We start from the raw sequence: 19,616 nt of genomic DNA, 5'->3' as shown, positions 1-19,616 counted from the left end.
TCAATGTTCTCCATTGGAATTTTGTAGGGATCAAGAAACGTTTTCCATCTCTTATCACCCCTCAGCTCAGTAAGCTGTTTTTGCAGATTTCTGCATCCGACGGTGTCACGTAAGTTGAAATATTGGACACAATTTCATCCGTTACAGAAATTGTTGCCAGTGGTTACAATTCAAATGCTAACAACAATGGCACGCGCTGCCATTCTGTGGATGGCCGTTGTTGTACACTTTCAGGATCCTCCAATTCTCCTGTATGTAGATCCGTGGAGTATTCTTATGCCTGAATTGAGGAAAAGTAGTTTTGTAGTTAGGGCACACACTACAAATCTATTGCACCCAAACAAAACTGGAATTAGCCAGCGAGGCGTGATGTAGAACCACCTGCAGTATTTTCACGGGCCATCCGGGGGTGGCGACCCACACTTTGGGAATCATTTCTTTTCATTGTTATTCTCATATTGTTTTGTGTGTATGTGTGGGGGGGCGGGGCGGGCGTAGTATGCAAGCTTACCATTTTTCAAGTTGTGGGATTTGGTGGGAAGGGTCTGTGGGAAAATACACTTCTTTCTGAAAGAAACATTTAAGGATAAAGCCTGGAGAAAAAGAAAACAAGTGGATTCTTGATTGATGACTTCATTATCATATGAAAGTAGGTAAATGCTCTTCTACAAACAGAACCTTGCATGCTCACCGACACACAGCCACACATACACACACAGAGAGCAACTGTACGGAGTGGTAATTAAAATAACACATCTTATTTCAGATGTTATTTAATATTCTAGCAACTGTGCTGATTGCTGCAGAACATGCGACGCGTTCTGTGCTGTGAGAGCAGCTTCTCCAAGCACAGAGTTCAGATAATCATCAGCGGTACACAAACATTCCTCTGGGCAGACGTCTGCACATACGCCTGGGTGCGAGTGTATCGGGAGAAGAAGCACTCCGTTTACAGATGTAAACATAACAACAAACTTGCACACACTATAATAAAGTCACAAACATAATATGAAACACTGACTAGGAAGACAGTTTATGTCACAACATGTGACTTTCGATGTTGTCATTACCTTCTAATATGTGTCCATCGCCCCCTATAGGTCAGTTCCGTGTTAATTTAGGGTTCCCTCCTTAACAGTACTTGGTAATAATAGTACAAATAGGCATGAAGACAGTAAGGGATGAATGGCATTTAACATTTCACCTCAGTGACCTTGACTTTCACCTAAGTGATTTGATTGACATCTGGCTGAGTTTGCCGGGGCAGTTCTTGAATCCACCAAAATGTGTGAAAGATTAGTCCCAAATGAGGTTGAAAAATACATTCCTTGACATTTGCCAAATTGATTATTAAAGGGCCAATTTCGGGTCAGCCTTCATTGTATCCTCGGAGGAGTAGCACAGCTAACAGACAGGCAGACATGATCTTGACCCAAAATGATTACCTTTTCAACCTTTGACCCCATATGTCCCTGATTCCATTGATTGACCTCTGACAAATTTGCTCTCACCTGGACAATCCCATAACACACCTGTGCCAGGTTTGGTGAACAAAGAATGTTGACCCAGTTACCTTAACCATTATTAACCATATAATGATAATTCCTTGGGTTGACCTTCATCCAAATGTCAAGTTTGATGGAAATTAGCTGTAAGCGCTGCATTGGAGCACCAGGATGATGCATTCCAGTTGCACAGAACTTAGATTGTAAAGTGGTGTGAGTCATCGAAGTGAAGTGAGCATTGACGATTTCCAAGGCATTAGTTTCAGTGGCACAGTAGGAATGTTTCCTAATTTCCTCGTGTCTGCAAAGTGACTGATGTTGTGCTGTTTTGCCTCTTTTGGATTTCCATGCACTCACCTGGCTCGTTTTTGGATTTACTGGAGCAATCTCGAGTCCAAACTCCCAACATCCATCTTACATGTGTCTGTTTTTGTGGCACGTCTCACTACAGATGTGCTGTCTGTTCAGGCCGATAGCTAAGTAGAGTTCAGCGGTCCAAAATTTCATGATGAAACACTATTAGGAAAGCAAAAGGATAAAACGTAATGAAGATTGATCTTTTCACTTTGGCTCCCGTTTTAAGAGGAAACATTTGATCTAATGCTAATCTTGTTTCTGCAGGTGGTGGCCGTGTTTGCTGCTCAAGCAGGGCTTCGACTTGGGAACTGGGCTACAGGTTGCTGGCCGTGTGCGCCGCTAACAGGGACAAATTCACTCCAAAGTCTGCGGGTAAAAGCCATTAGCTTCCTAAAATGGCAGCTCTTGCATGCACATCCATCTTCATAGTTAATGATGTTTACATAAATCACAGTGGACATACGTAGTGTATTCTTCCTGCTGTGCTTTTGTGGAAGAGAACAAAGATTTTGTGATCCGATCAGTGTTTCCGTCTTCCGCTATTCTGGTGAGCCATGAGCGCACGGTGAGGCTGCATGTATTTTGAGCACTTTGCAAATATAAGGATGCTTTATTAGCGATTATCACATGCTAAACAAAAATATGAATGCAACAGTTTAGTTTTTAATGAGCTGAAGTAAAAGCTCTGAGTCTGTGCATGCAAATCATGGAAAATCTGTGTTAGTGAGAGTTTCACCTTTGCCAGCATAATCCATTCACCTAACAGGTTAGACACATCAAGATGCTGATTAAACAGCATGATTATTGCCCCAGACGTACCTTGGACCAGTCACCATAAAAGGTTAGACTGAAATGTGAAGTTGATCTTGAAAAAAGATCTTTATTAGATGAAGAATCCAGGATGTGGATGTCCTGGGCTGATGTGGTTACACCTGGTCTGCAGTTGTGAAGCTACAGGGTTGGAAGCTACATTAGAGGCGGCTAATGGTACACAATTTGTCCTTACACAATTGTTCATAGTCCACATCTCTGATGGATGTTGTTGAGCAAGCACGCTGATCGTGCAATCCCTGAAAAATTGCGACATCTGTGGCATGCCACAATCTATAGCATTTAATATGTCCTTGAATTGGTCCAATCTGTGCAGTAATCATGCTGTTTAATTAGCATCTTGATATGTCACACCTGCCATCTTGGCAAAAGTGAGGTGGTCATGAACACAGATTTTTAATACATTTGTGAGCATAATCCAAGGAAAATAAGCTTGTGTCTGCATAGAAGACATCTCAGACATTTGGCTTTTGAAGGCAGTATATCAAATTTGGTGTCATCTAGTGGTGATGTTGCCAATTACATTACACTGTTGCCAGTCACTATTTTAGTTCCCTGCACATTTTGCTTCTTTGACCATGGGGGGCACCTCAATATGCAAAAGGCAAAGTAAATATGTGCCATTTGAACTACTGTACCAACATGGTGGTGCAACATGGCAGCCTCTGTGAGGGGACGCACTCCTATATTGCTGTGATGGAGTCACTCTAAGCTTATGAACGTACATTGGTTTGTTGTGTCTAACTGTAATTGTGACAGCTTAAAGGCAGATGATAAATTTCATTGTATGTGTTTCATTGTATGTACAATGACATTAGGGGTCCTTCTTGAATACAGTTAGTACTGAGCAGAATGCTATATTCAGTTTCTGCTCATAAACACCCCTAAATCCTACATACTGTAACTTTATTGTGTGAAAAATGGGAACAAATCAAAGTGTTGCATTTATATGTTGTTGAGTGTATATATAAGTGACACTTGCGAGATGCAAAGCAACAGTGCATTGGATTTAGGTTGTACTAGTGCAGTGCCCGTAGGAAGTATGTATTCCTATAGAAACTGGGAGCTTTGTTGAAGACGTGTGTCGAAGCTGGTACGTGAGAACGTTCCGCCTTGTGATAATAAAGCAAGCAGTGTCTGTCTGTGTGTCTGTGGCTTGCATATCTCTCAGAGTGTATGTGTATTATTTATTTCTTTAATTTATTTCTTCCATCTCTCCCCCCGTGAACGCGTTAGAGATAGGCATCTCTTTAAGGTAGAGAGTGACTCATCTTTGTCAACAATCTTTGTCGAACTTGGCGCGTGAGAACATTCCGCCTTTTGCCAGTAATGATGATGACTTCAAAAAAAGGTTTTGAAAATTAATCCCCAAAATTTTCATAATAAAGCATGCACATCATCGTGCCAAGCGCAAACTATGTCCGAAAGCTGAGGCTGATCTGACAAACAGTCAGAGAGATATGTGAGCCACACACACCACACACACACACAGACGCATCTTGTTTTATAGATAGATAGCAAAAATCAAATATAGCATTCATAACATCATAGTGTGTATTTAATTACCTGCCACAATTAATTGATGTGTTTTGATTAGCTTAGAATCAGCCCTTCATAACAGCATTGGAGTGGGTCCCCTTATGGACGATGCCATGTTGCACTGCCATGTTGATACAGTAGCCCAAAAGGGGCATGCTTATTTTGACTTTTGCATTTACAACGCAACCAGAAAATTGAAGAAACAACTAGAGTACTGGTTACTAGCACAAGCGGATGAGTTTGAGAACCCTGTTTTTGTAAAATGGAGGATGATACATATTGCTTATCACAACACAATGAAAGCAGCATGAATCCCCATCATCAAATAAGCAAAAATGTGAAGGGTAACAATGTTGTGACCAGCAAAGGAATAACACAGTCTGCACCCTCACCACTAGATGACACTAAATCCTACACACTGTAGCTTTAAAAGTAATGCCTGCAAATGTAACTTCTGCAAACATGAACATTCACATGAATTGCCCACAGAGCATTTTAATAAGAGATATTTTTAGTTTCCATTAACGTTAATGGGCTGCTGTGAAGTGCTGTCCAGGTGGTAGCCTCACAGAAAGACTATCCAACAGCGTGCACGCTCACATATGTACAGCATGCATGCATACAGGTAGTGAGGTGGAGAAAAACACTAATTCGATCTACAGAAGAATCTTCGTCAAATACATTTGTCAAAGAGAGATATCCCAGAGGCATGGGAGAGAGAGATGGATGACTGGAGAGGTGTTATTGATGTGCACTGGACCGTTCGCATCCACCTCTCAGACATCTGACAAAGCTGTAGCCGATCAGTCAAAACACACATGAAACCTCTGTTGCATAAGCTGGAGTAGCAAGAGACAAATATTTGATTAAACTGTCTGATTTCTTGTTTTTCTGACAAGGCCGCCCACTGTTTCGTAACAGGAAGTGCAGGAACTGTATACTGACACCAAAGTTCTGAAACCTTACCCCACAACATCTCACACAATCAGCAGCTTGTTGCAACGGAATATGCAGAGACACATGAGCAGAATTGTACTGCTTTCTGCTGTTTTGTGTTCACGTGGCGCAATATGAGCATTCGCTCACACCGAATATCCGCTTTCAGCTGTGGTGGGAAGCATGTTGTTGGGAGGAACTTAAGTGAGCAGACAGACGTCAGTGCACAGTATTGATTGCTGTATTTCTCTCTCTGTCTGTGTTCCTGTGTTGGGATAATGTGATTGTTGTGCAGGCACGACTCGGGCTGGCTGTCTGCCTGGGCCAACTGACAGTCGGAATCATCTTCAGGCCCGCTGATGGGTCTGGGATCTAATAGAAGACAGCGCTGGGTTCAGGAAAAGGCTGTTTATGCACAGTGGACAAATGGGAACTGCAGCGTAATTACACGGGGTGAGGGATGTGCGATACAATGCGGCAAGTAATCAACAGAGGCAGGCAGGCAGGCTGTCGGGGTGGGAGGCAGCTGTGACTCAAGGCAGATCTTACTCACAGAGTGTCCGTCTTCTCTTCGTTACAAGGACGTGCGTCTGAGAAAGCAGACGGCGCGGCGACAGAAGGGATGTGATGCCCACTTGAACTCAGGCATACACACACAGGCACTTATACAAATGCAATAACAGAGCTGAAGAGGAGCATAGCCTTTTCACTGCACTTTCAGTTCCATCCCTATATATGTCTGTGTTTTTTTACAGTGCTCGTGCGCATGTGCATGCATGATTGTGTGTCTAACAGTGCAGCACCAGCACAATCTGCTAGCCGCCTGCATGGCGACAGAGGGCCGTAAATCTGACACCTGAGAGCCCGACGAGGGCCAAGGAGTCTGGGATGCTCTCTGTGAGCTCCTCGGGGGAAGAGCCGGGCTCTTTAGACTGCAGATCCATCACGCCGACGCATCACTTAAACAGGAAATTGATAAAGCAATTATTTCAACCCCTTTTTTAGAGATTCACAGCTTAGGTTCATTTAAAACTCAGCTGATGATTTTGTGTGTGTGTGTGTGTGTGTGTGTGTGTGTGTGTGTGTGTGTGTGTGTGTGTGTGTGTGTGTGTGTGTGTGTGTGTGTGTGTGTGTGTGTGTGTGTGTGTGTGTGTGTGCGCGCGCGCGCACACTTCTTTTCATAACAATTCAGGACATTTTACCAGGACACTCTGAAAAATGAGGACATTTTCCAGGTCCTCATTTTTCCAGCCACTCTAAAGCATTCTAGACCTTTCAACATGCTCACAGACCAAAAATCTCTGAGGTCCTAAAATATCAATTTTTTGGACAATAAGTGTGTAAGTGCATTTATTGCTTTTGCTTATCTTCAATTTCACTACCTAGTGGCCACTTTCGGAACTTAACACACTTTTCACACACTTTCAATATGATGTGATTGTACTCATGAGTCACATAAACCTGACTGTGTCCTCATATGTAGCATAAAAATCAGGTTTGACCAAAATATAGCCTTAGCCAAAACCTCAACAGATGGACATATTCCTGTAAGCATGGGTCAGAATCAGTTTGATTCCCAGGCCTCTAGGACCTTGGGAAAGACATGTTCCCATTTTTCACATTTCTGTCATATGTCCTGATATGTCATGAAAACGTGTGTGTGTGTTTGTATGTGTGTGAAAAGTTGTTTGGCAGAAGGGTTAGCATCTGTGTCCACTAGGAGGCAAATTAGCACCACATTATTTGTGGCTGACAACAGAAAATGGTGTTGGCACTCCAGTGTGTCCAACAAAAGTATTTTTAACTATGAATCTTGTGGCAACATCGTACAAATGTGGATAAACACAGACAAGCTGCTCGAGTTTCCCTTCAAAACTTTACACCCTTGTTTTGGATGTTATTTTGGCTTGTGTCCAGAAATGGTTGATATATCACCAAGAACCACATTGAATTCAGGAACTATATATTTTTTTAATGTTCCAACTCAGTAACATATATTTTAAATATTGGTAACACAATCATTGTTTTCCTTTCCTGTTGTTACGCCACCAAATCTTCTGCACATTCCCCAAAAATTCTAAATGCTAAAAATTCTAAAATTCTAAAAATTCTAAATAATATAAATATAAATAGTTTCCACAAAAAAAAAAATCAAGAATGTTTATCAGTTTAACATTGCCACAGTTAACTTTTCAGTTAGTTGGTGGGGGGAGTGTTAATCTGTCAGTCAGCAGAGTGCGCCAAAGTGTTCATGTATTGTTTCATATTAGGAAAGGAACAACAGCTGTGTTAACAGAGACACATAACACACAACTTAAAATCTTGCTTATGTCCAACAACAGCATGCTTCTGTCTCGTGTAAATTTTACTTGTTTGGTTTTCTCACCCTGGCTGGTTTCCTCTTTGAACTCCCTTCTTCCCTCAATCTTTGCACTGTGTTTAGAATCAAAGGAAGGTGTAAGCTTCATTTGCTACTAACCCAGTCAACCTTTGAGACTTTTATATTAATTTCTGCCATAGTGGGACTGATATCAGGTAATAAATAACTAGACACTCTACAGAGAGGAGGTTCAACATCTAGTCGGACAGTGTTTGGAAAATAATCTGGTTTTGAAACACTACTAAAACAAGGACATCATTATGGACTTCAGGAGAACCAGGAAACTGACACTTAACAAACCCCCAATACCCCATAAATGGTGGAAAGTGTCAGTGACATCATGACATCTCCTGGGGCTCTACATCACAATGGACCTGACATGAACACATCACGCCCGATGAAAAAAGCTCAGCAGAAGCTTTTCTTTTAGAGAAAGTTTTACTATATGTTATTGCCTCACAGTGTGGTTCACGAACTGCACTGCAGAGATTTGGACAGACTTGGCCCGAATAGCTAAGTCTGCACAAAAGATTGCGGGAATCAAGCACCCAAACCTGGACACAGTTTATGCAAGCCATCTGCGTAAGAAGACTAGCACCATTATCAAGGACTCAACCCACCTGGGGTCACAAAAAGCCTCGTTTCCACCAAGCGGTCCTGGTCGGTATGGCACAGCATGGTATGGAACCCTATTTTGTGCATTTCGACATTCAGATTTAGGGATGGGTACCAAAATAACGACTCGTACCGCACCCTTTGCTTGGGTTACCAAAATAATGAAACGGTAACAAACGGGAGAAAACCTAACCTAACCCACTGCTGTCTACTGATTGACTCATAGCAACATAGGAACGCGTCATCACCCTGCAGCAGCTTCTGCACTATACAGACTCCTGTCGAAAAATATATGCAGCATTTTAAATATCTACACAACAAAGCATGTCAGCAAAAAGCAGCCAAGCTTGGTCACCAAAGAGGTGCAGACTTTCCTGGTAATCATGGCGGAGGATTAACGATATAACATCACGCTGCCCATCTCGATAACTTGCATGTCAACATCTACCATGCTCCACTTACCAAACAAACGGTACTGCTGGCAGTGAAAACGCAAGCCAAGCCACGCTTAACCGTTCCAAAGCGTATCATACCGCGGTGTACCAACCCAGATCAGTGGAAACAAGGCTAAAGTGTTTGTCCCCCTTACATTGGGCAAAAGACTACAAACAGTGATGACAGTAAAGAGACCAGCCTGTGTTACGCTTGCAATGTGCTCCTTCCCAAAGCTTCTGCAAACGCACTGATCACTTACATTCAGGACTGTCAGCACAACTAGTAAATTTGGTGCCGTACTTACTGTGCAACACCTGTTTACATTGCACTTTTTTAATTGATTGATTGATAGCTTTATTTCAGACTCATGGTCCAGTTAAAAAAAATGATAAAGATAAAAAAATGATGATGAATTAATGATTTTACTTAATTGTATTTTTATTTTATTATTGCTGCCGGCCTCTCTGAGATACCAAACAAAGTTTTGTTGCATAACTACACTGACAATAAAGTCTTATCTTATCAAGTAGGATCAGTGTGCTGAATTATTAACAGGAAAAAAGCTTTATTTGGAGCAGTGGGGACAATCCTCTGACAATCTGAGGGACTTTTCCTTTGATGATGTATCCTCTTTACAATTCCAAACTACCTTCAACCTTCCCTATTAGTTTCACTGACATGGCCAGATACTTTAGATGCATTAGCAGCTTCTTGACGATTATGTTGTCTATCTCTTGCTTTTTAATTTGTTTGCTTTATGCAGTTTTGTCGTATCCCAGCTGAAAGCCAGCACTACTGTTGTACTTCCAAGTACTGTGGACTTTGTTCTTGCCAAAACCGGATGAGCAAATGATTTAAATCCTCCATTTGTTCAGAGTTGACTGATCTGGCACCCAAACCTCAGGACTCACCCAGTACCCCCCCCCCCCCCCCCCCCCACACACACACACACACCATCCCTAGTTGCCCCTCGGGGCTTTGGCACACCCTTTTCAATTGATATTTCAGTCCAACAATGCTTTGGTTGTGCATGTTTCGTTTCTGTGTCAGATATTTGTGTTGTCGATGACTGAGTCTGTCTGTCAAACGAAAGCCACACAAAAGGCAACTTCCTACTGCTGTCATAAGCCTCGAGGGTTTTCTGTTCCACAGCTGCCAAGTACTTCTCAGCTCTCGGGCAAGAAACAAGAACAATGGCACGTTAAGTTTTCTCTGTTCATTCATCTGGATTGTTTTTAAGAGGTCGTGTTGGGGCCAGGTGAAGATGAACTCTGAGTCCCTGATTGATCATTGTGACATTCTGTCCTGTTTTATTTCTATTCAGTGAGTCAGTTAATATCAAATTAACCTTGTATATGCCAACTTCGTATCAGCAAAAAAAGAGGAAAAAGTGGAGACAAATTTTTAAAAAGAACTTAAAGAACAATGAAAACAATATTTTAATATTTTAATATTTTTAAATACAGTTTGTTATATTAAATTGCGATATGAGCAGTACTAGTGAATAAAAATAGCCTTTATCAACGTCATAAAAAGTAATTGAAAAAATAAAAGATACAGCAAAGCAGACCTGAGTTTATAACTTCAAATTCTTTTTCAAAAAAGTCAGGATGTCAATAATAAGAACATTATAATTAGAACTTTGTTATAATAATGTAAAAGTCTGCAAATGCTACTTTTTCTGAGCTCCAGCCCTCAGCTGAAGTTGACACAACACACACTTACAGATCGAGCTCAGCGAGGAGCAGCGCGCATTTTGTCCTCATCTTCCTGATATTTCTCAAGGCCGGTTCAAACTGCACACGGCGATCGCTGAACGAAGGAAAAAAGTCCCAAAGTCACAAATCGTTGAGAAAAAGTGGACGAATGAGCCGGCACCTCTCCCATCACCAAAAGCCTGTGAGTCCAGAGCGCATAAAAGAATGAAACAAAACAAAACTAACAGAAGAAAAAACGAAGTGAACGGCGACCTTGACGCTTTAAACAAAATCAAAACAAAACATTCATCATGATGCGGCTTGACAACGGGTATCAGACTGAGCACCAGCCTGTGATCAGGTCTGCAGCCAACATGCGCTCTCCACAGCACCTGCAAGTGCGAGTTCTGGTTGTCTTGACACAGATCTGTCTTCACAACAACAACGTGTGTGCACACACATGTTCGCCACAAACAGCATGCGAACGTGCGCACAGCCGTCTGTGGTGCACAGCCGTTTGTGTGTGTGCACGCACAGCCTCTCCAGCCACAGATGGCATGCGAATGTGTGTAAATAGTTAAAGTGGTTGATAAAACATTCTTGCCACTATTGTTTCTGTATGACAACGTCCCACACATGGACGAGTCACGTTTAGCTCATCGGATCTTTAGTTATTGATTCATTCAGATATCGTCAATGTTCGAGCAAGACGTCAGACTTGGGAGGTTGGACAAATTTGGACAACAATCAAACGGAACGCTGACGGTACGAGAGCTACCCAAACTATGAGGAACCGTCAAGACAGAAAGCAAAACGGAATACGGACGAATTGAAGTTGTTGTCAGGATTCATTCACATTTTCAACAGTTTGAAAATTCTGACGAAGCGCCAGCTACAGGAACGAAGCTGGACGATGGTTAAACAGTGTCTCCGAAAGTCAACGTTTTGTTTTGGCTTTGGTGTCCTTCGTTAGTGGCGTGTGACCGTGGCTTTAGTAAGCATTGCTCTGCTTGACCACAGCATGTGTCTGGCTATACAAACTGTCTCTAAATGGAGTGCGAGCAGCACGAGGCGCCGCAGGCTGTCTGCATTTATGACACTCCATTCATGTGAATGCACCGCTTTTTTCTCTCCTCACAATTTAATTTCCCTGTCAGCTGCATCACAGTTATTACAAGTCACTATGGCACTATCTGTACATGTCACTATTATGTAAACTTTGTAATAAATCCACAGATCATATGGGGTGCAGTCCGTACGGTTGACAGATAAACTATGAACCATTAGACCACTATTATCTTTATTTTTATATTCAGTTAGCTTTGCATTCAGCCACTTTTAGATTCAGTTCGCTTTTCAATTTACATTATGTTAAGTTTATACTGTTAGTTTTAGATTATTTTATTTTAATATTCAGTTCACTTTGAATTTACTTAATTTATTTTGGTTTACTTAATATTTAGTATTTATGTTGAATAATCTTCTTGTTCAGTTACTTTTAAATTCAATTAGCTTTTATCAAATAAGCTTTATAGTAGCGTTGTATATTGTTACTTTTATATTCATTTTGGTTTCATGTCTTCTCCCCCCTGTGTCTGTCCTTCACAACACAGACATAACAAATTGGAATTTGAAGGACTCAAACGGGGATAAAATCACAGCTAAACCAGAAGGTGAACAGAAAGAAAACTGTTGATACCCCAGCTCCAGCTTGCAAACACCAGACTGGTGCACACAGAGTGTGAAAAAGTCCAGGCGACCTTGTCACCAATTCAAACAAACAAACCCTTACCCTGATAGCTTTCTGTGCAGTTTGCTTTTCTGTTAGCTTCATCCCATTGAATGGGCAATATGGTGGTGCAGTGGTTAGCACTTGTGCCTCGGTGCAAGAAGGTCATGGGTTTGGTTCCACCCAGAGTCACTGAATAAGACAGCATTGTTATCAAAGGATGTACAACATGCTTGATGGTCATGTACGTTAAGTAGAATATTGATAGTTCCAGCAAGTGCTTAGAGGGCAAACCATGTGCTGTTAACAAACAATCTTTATCTTTGAACATGTTTGCTAGCAGTTGTTTAGAATTTCCAGAAACTACTGGGAGGCTTCACAAACTTTCACTGATGTTTTTTTTTCCTTGCCAAAAAGCCCTTGCAGGATGTTTAGGAGCACTTCATCCTCACATAGTCATTTTAAAAAAAAAAGTGCTGAGTGTGGGTTTTGTCTTCATGACAGCAATACACAACTTACAATGTGTATCGTGATAAAATACAACACTCACCAGCAACAATTAGAGTCCGTCCAATCTGCTCCCATGGATAAGCTTTTCTGTCTCTTGTGATTGTTTTTGTTTGATTCTGTGACATGTCATACGTGGATGTGACAGCCAAAACAAGCTTGTCCTCTGTTTTTGTTGTTGTCAGGGTTGGCAGCTTACCCTATCTGATTGGTTGCCTGAAAAGGAGCTGCATTGACATACCATACACTTTTCTGAAAAGTTTACAGGTTTTTTTTATTTTTTTATGTGAAGTGGCTGCACAGAAAAGGTGGATGCTCCACAAAAGAAGACAGTGGTTGCAGTGCAGATGCTCATTCTCATTTGAAAAACCTGAGGAAAAAAGATATGAACAGTGAAAAAAACTTTGTGTGAATGCAGGCCCTCATTCAACAAGTGGCCCCAATCACTATTACCCTGCATATGTTCTGTTAGCCAACACTACAGAACAACTCCAAAAGCTTGGTGGTTGCTTTATATATTATGTATAGCTTAAAATGGTTACTTAAGTAAAAGTTTTTAAAATAGTTTATTGAAGGAACATTCTTCAAAAGCCCTACGATAGACTGGCGCTCCATCCAGGGCCTCTCGCCCAGTGACACCTGTGATTAACTCCAGGCCCCCAATGTGACCCTTAATTGGATTAAGTGGAGATATAAAATGAATGAATGTTTCGAAAAAGAACAAATGGATGTTGAGGTTGAGGACATGACACAGGAAAACAAATTGTCACACTGCTATGCAAGAATGTTTGTTAATGTTAACACTACAGTGTGTATGATTTAGTGACATCTAGCAGTTAGGTTGCAGATTGCATTATGCTGTCAGCATTCATGATTTTATTTCCCTTCATGCTTTTCATTTTTTGCCGACAGTTCAGTTTATTTTCACAATTCAGTTTATTTATATAGCGTCGAATCACAACATGAGGGGCCTAATCCAATATACAGTGCATCTGGAAAGTATTCACAGCACTTCACTTTTTCCACATTTTGTTATTTGTTATTCCAAAAGGGAGTACATTAATTTTTTTCCCTCAACATACTACTCACAACACCCCATAATGACAACATGAAAAAGTTATTATTATTATTGTAAATTTCTTAAAATAAAAACTATGAAATCATGTGTACACAAGTATTCACACCCTTTGCTCAGTGCTTTGTTGATGCGTCTTTGGCAGCAATTACAGCCTCAAGTCTTCTTGAATATGATGCCACAAGCTTGGTGCATCTATCTTTGGGTATTTTTGCCCATTACTCTTTGCAGCACTACTCAAGCTCGGTGAGGTTGAATAGGGAGCCTCGGTGCACAGCCAATTTCAGATCTCTCCATAGATATTCAATCTGATTCCGGTCTGGGCTCTTGCTGAGTCTCTCAAGGACATTCACAGAGTTGTCCTGAAGCCACTCCTTTGATATGCTTTGATGATGTGCTTAGGGTCATTGTCCCACTGAAAGATGAACCATCGCCCCAGTCTGAGGTCAAGAGCGCTTTGGAGCAGGTTTTCATCCAGGATGTCTCTGTACATTGCTGCATTCATCTTTCCCTCAATTCTGACTAGTTTCCCAGTTGCTGCTGCTGAAAAACATCCTCACAGCATGATGCTGCTACCACCATGCTTCACTGTAGGGATGGTGCCTGGTTTCCTCCAAACATGACACCTGGTATTCACACCAGAGCGTTCAGTCTTTGTCTCATCAGACCAGAGAATTTTGTTTTTCATGGTCTGAGAGTCCTTCAGTTGCCTTTTGGCAAACTCCATGCCGGGTGCCATGTGCCTTTTACTAAGGAGTGGCTTCTGTCTGGCCACTCTACCATACAGGCCTGATTGGTGGATTGCTGCAGAGATGGTTGTCCTTCTGGAAAGTTATCCTCTCTCCTGACAGGAATGCTGGAGCTCTGACAGGGTGGCCATCAGGTTTTTGGTCACCTTTTTAACTAGGGACGGGTATTGATAAGATTTTATCAATATCGATGCCATTATCGATTCTGCTTATCGATCCGATTCCTTATCGATTCCCTTATCGATACCTCATGAATTTTGTACTAAAAGTAGGCTTTACAGGTTTTCTATGTATTTCATTGAGTCTTAAAGTAAATAAATATGAAATTAGTCACTGTATCCTTGATCTCTGGACATAAATAAAAATAAACAAAACGGTGTTTCGCTTTGAAGTTATTAATTCCGACTGGACACTATCGTTTTAATTTGACTCGGCAGAGAGCCGCGCAACGTTTGGAGCTGTGTGAACAGAACGGAGGACGATTCTCGTTTCTTTCTCGCAACAAGACAGGAGTCCCAGTTAGTAACTTTAATCCGCACAAAAGTGACTCACGTTTGACATATTCAGGGACGAAAGTGGTGAAAAACAAAAAAAGCTGAAACCCAAAATTCCCCCCAACACCACCTGCATGAAAATGTTTGAATGCTAGAAGCTCTGAAATGCAATGTGGGACTATTCCAGACAATAAACTGCAGTGAGTACAGCATCCATTTAGTGAGGGGAAAAAAAAAACAACTTTCCTTATTTAAATTCATTCCAGTAGTATTCTGCTCTTACTTGGCAGACAGTTCTGGAGGAAATCACTGAAGAAATTAACACATTGAAAATATGGTTTGACCGAAACAAACTGTCATTAAACTTAAATAAGACAGGGATGAAATGGGGGTGTAAGAGTCACTAGGTGTTCACAGGAAATTATTTATTTCTGTATGTATGTATGTATGTATGTATTTATTTATTTATTTATGTATGTTCATTGTTAGTTGCTTTTATATTTTCTGTTGTGTTTCTATTCAGGTTCTTTTTGTTTTTTTCTCTAAAATTGTATATAATAAGTATATATTGTATATAATAATCATTAGATTATTAATATATAAACAAAAATAAATTTAAAAAAATTACAATTTGAAAACAAATGCACCCGAACGTGATGACGGCTGCAACTGCTTAATGCTAACTTTTAACATTTAAAATGCCATAGACATGCTAACGCGTTAGCATCGCTCCCATTTTTAAGTTATAAAATACATCTATCAACTGTTTCAGAAGACCATAACAGGTCGGTTTAACATAGAAAATGTAACTAATACTCACAGATGTATGCTCTTTAAGGTTTTAGCGGGGGAAAATTAAGCAAAAGAAAGAAAGAATAAACGAAGCAATAGATCAAAGCACTGCTTCAATCTGCGAACCACTGCTTCGATTGGTTCAAGGTTCAAAGCAAAGTCGCGCTGCAGAAAAGTTGATTATGGACCCGTTGCAGGGTCTGTAATCAATGTAGAGAAATGATCATTTTCCTGACAAACACCCCCAAAACAACGGCCACTCTGAAGGACCGATAACAGAATCGTTAAGCAAAAAGCTTATTGATGTCGGTGGATGGAATCATTTCTTAACGATACCCGAAAGGAACCAGTTCTCGATACCCATCCCTGTTTTTAACTAAGGTTCTTCTCCCCCAATTGCAGACGAGCGGCCAGCTCTAGGAAGAGTCCTGGTGGATCTGAACTTCTTCCATTTACAGATGATGGAGGCCACTGTGCTCATTGGGACCTTCAAAGCAGCAGATATGTTTCTGTACCCTTCCCCAGATTTGTGCCTGGAGATAATCCTGGCTCAGAGGTCTACAGACAATTCCTTTGACCTCATGCTTGGTTTGTGCTCTGACATGCACTATCAACTGTGGGACTTTATATGTAGACAGGTGTGTGCTTTTCCAAATCATGTCCAATCAACTGATTGCACCCCAGGTGGACTCCAGTTAAGCTGTAGAAACATCTCAAGAGTGATCAGTGGAAATAGGAGGCACCTGAGCTCAATTTTGAGCTTCATAGCAAAAGCTGTGAATACTTATGCACATGTGATTTCTTAGTTTGTTTGTTTTGTTTTTATTATTAGTTTGCAAAAATCACATTGCCATTATGGGGTATTGTGTGTAGAATGTTGAGGAAAAAATTAATTTAATCCATTTTGGAATAAGGCTGTAACATAAAGTGTGGAAAAAGTGAAGCGCTGTGAATACATTCTGTATATATTGTACATATGAAGGGCTCATTCTAAGCTCATGAAAACACATCAGTCTGCTGTTGAAGGTAATTATACACTACTGAACATGTGGTTATGAATGCTATATTCCATTTTCTTTAATAAACACCGTTAAATACTTCACACCGCAGCTTTACGGCTTAGTAAGTTAGTAAAGGTGCCCTTACACTTGCACGACTTTGATACATGCACTTGCACGCACGTCGTCATGACAATCCCACCCGCTGTGTTCCCAGCTGGACGCCATGCTTTGTTCCTCCGGCTGCCACGTGCTCTGCACTGGACACTGTGTATATAAAATAATTGTTTCGTAGCGGATTAATATTTTCTCTGCAAGTTGGCTGCTGAAAACGAGTCTAATCGCTTCCTGAATCACAGAGGACCGCTCTAGCCGGAGCCATTCGCCTTCACGCATGCGTGTGCTGAATGAGCTGGAGAAAGCATTTGGAGCCATCTAAAAAAGTTAATTATTTGTCACGTTTACATTGTCATGGCTTGGTAAAACAGTTGCATGTTCTTTCCTTCTTGTGTGCAGCTGTAAAAGTCTGTTTATGATCGATTTAACATCTTGTTATAATCGGTCAGACGAGCCGCGCCGTGATGAGGTCCACTGACGCAATCACTCGCTCTATTCACTTCTTCTTTACTCAACTTGACGAGCTGCACATAGTGTTGGCGAGCAGATCACGCCACGTTCACGACATTTATGCGTAAAAGAGTTTTTGAACATTTCAAAATTCTCTTTGCGCAGTTGCACGCGCCGGCGTCCCTCTCACGTTCAGTCTACACCTGTTAATGACGAGTTTACTCTCCTGCACGACACAGGGCGTACTTGTGCGTGAATCAGAGTCGTGTAAGTGTCAGGGTACCTTTAGATAAGATAGTAAGTTCACACGTATTTTCCACTGTTTGTTTGAATGCACATCAAATACTTTAATTGTACTGTTGCAAATTCTTTGAGGGGCCAACTCAAGCATGCGTCTTGCCTTGATATGATTCCTAATTTGGATTTACAAAGAGGCCTGTGATGTAGGCAGTGGAATGTTGACAGGTTAGGTTATCCGCTCGGTGGTAGCCCTCTCTCTGATAGCACTGATGACTTACCACTTGCCTGCTTTTGAATAGATTAAATGTACTTCTCAGTTTTGCCGTCTCCCTCTCCGTTCCCTTGTGCTCTCTCGTGTATTGGCTTGCAGCCAGGCCGCAGTCAGTCTAGCATGTTGAACTCCGCCCAGTTTTCTGCAACTTTGCACTCTTGGTTTGCAGCTTGTGTGTTCTGTTATTGGCCCTCCCTGAAAACCCGTAGGTGCAGTGTTGCATTGTGTGCACTGTCGCAGTGTGTGATGACAGTGTAGAGTAACAGGGCAGTGGAGCACTAAAGAGACTACGCTGATCACATCAATAACAGCGCCTCACGTCCGAGGTGAGAAGCACAGGAATATCTCTACTTTTCTATCTCTGCCCCTGTTTGTCTGCGTGGACTCACTTTATCTGTTCCTCCTCCTGCCTCCTCCTCCTCCTCCTCTGCTGTCTCTTTTACTCTCTCTGTCTATTTCTCTACCTCTCTCCCATTCTTTCCTCCCCTCCCGCTGTCTCGAGAGTGTGTTGGAGCCGGTAGCAGGTACAGCAGGAGCCCATTAGTGCTGATCCCTGCCCTGATTGGATAAGCTGGAGAAACCAGGAGACTGCCTCTGAATAATTGATAGGCATTGTGCAGACACTGGACAGGGGGAAAAAAGACAGAACAGAGAGCAAAGCAAGTGAGTGAGGAAAAGAAAGAAAGAAGAGGGGAGAGGAAGTTAGAACGGAAGAGTGGGCAGAGTAACAGATGTGCACAGAGAGTGATAAGGTGCAGGCAGGAGGCTTGGAAGCAGCAAAAGCTTTGAGAGTTGCCGCCGGCCTCAGCAGGAACAGGAGCATTTGTGACACTTGAGTCTTTTCTCTGCGCTATGAAGAGAATGAGATGAGATGTGCACCGACTTTGCTTGGTTCTGGGTAAGTGTGTGTCTTTGCTCAGAATGATTTAGTGTAATGCAAGCGAGTGCATGTGTGCACTGTAAAGGGGCAGGATCGAGGGGTTAACAGAGGCCAACTGAGCCTTTGATGTAGGTCTGTTGAGTTTTAGAAGATGCACATTCTACTGCATTAATGTGTCCCTTAGAATCCTATATTCTTAGCCATGCTGAATGCAGAATTGTCAGTTGCAGCAGTGACACTGTTGCTGTACATAATGAGGAGTTCTATTATATCATCTCTGCAAGTGGCACTGCAGTCCAAAGCTAGATCAAGACAGATCAGTTGACCGCCGGTTGACCTACATGCTGTTCTGTCATAACATCACTCTGATGGTTTTTTTTGGACATGGTCACATTCTTTTACTCTTACCGTTGTGAATGCTGAATGTCCTCACGTTGACTTGAGGACATCAGGACATCTTTTGTTGTTCATTGGGGATATTTCTTAACGTTGTTAGTCAGGGGGTTACATTTGTGATTTTGGTGCTTGGTAATGTGTGAATGCATATCTAAAATAGGACATGCATGCTCTGTTAAAGTCCAAAAGTTACTTCATATGGCCCTTATTCTGAAAGTAGAAATGCACATGCAATAAAGGCCCAAGCATGTATGTTGGTGTCTCGTGTGTCAGGAATCAGATGACCCACTTTTTTGCCTTCTTTTTAAATTTTTTTGCTGTCTGTTGTGTCATCACTGATGTTCACTCAATGAAAGCAGTTTTCCTGATTTGAGCCTCTTGATTTGACACATGTCACTGCAATGGAACCCAAGAACTCTTCAGAGAGACCTGGTACTGAAAGCTGATTAGCTTATTCAGGTGTGATCAGCTAATCCAGAGCCAACAGGCACCTGACTGAGCCAATCAGCTATAGCTAGAACAGGTAGAGAGAGAAAATGTGCAGGTTAGTGGTCCATGAGCACCAAGTTTGGGAAGTACTCCCTTAGGTCGCTGTTTTGTTTATAGTCCAAGTCTCATAATCG

At 41.6% G+C, this 19,616-nt stretch overlaps 1 protein-coding gene across 7 annotated transcripts in view; it reads left to right on the top strand.

Annotated features, from left to right (window-relative positions):
- Window positions 1-19,616, top strand: part of LOC117523829 (zinc finger MIZ domain-containing protein 1-like) — a 259,273-nt gene that overhangs the window by 193,332 nt on the left and 46,325 nt on the right. For 2 of the 7 annotated variants that reach the window (XM_034185441.1, XM_034185440.1), the window contains exon 1: window positions 18,190-18,615. The exons of 4 other annotated variants lie outside the window; for them this stretch is intronic. The gene's annotated coding sequence lies outside the window, so the exon portion shown is untranslated. Of the gene's footprint in view, window positions 1-2,172; window positions 2,235-18,189; window positions 18,616-19,616 lie in introns of those variants that run through there. One more of the 7 variants, XM_034185443.1, reaches the window with a different exon arrangement.

Source organism: Thalassophryne amazonica, chromosome 13 (assembly GCF_902500255.1).
Source record: "Thalassophryne amazonica chromosome 13, fThaAma1.1, whole genome shotgun sequence".
Taxonomy (NCBI): Eukaryota; Metazoa; Chordata; class Actinopteri; order Batrachoidiformes; family Batrachoididae; genus Thalassophryne; species Thalassophryne amazonica.
The sequence above is the reverse complement of the archived record's forward strand: the minus strand, read 5'-3'. Positions and strand labels throughout refer to the sequence as shown.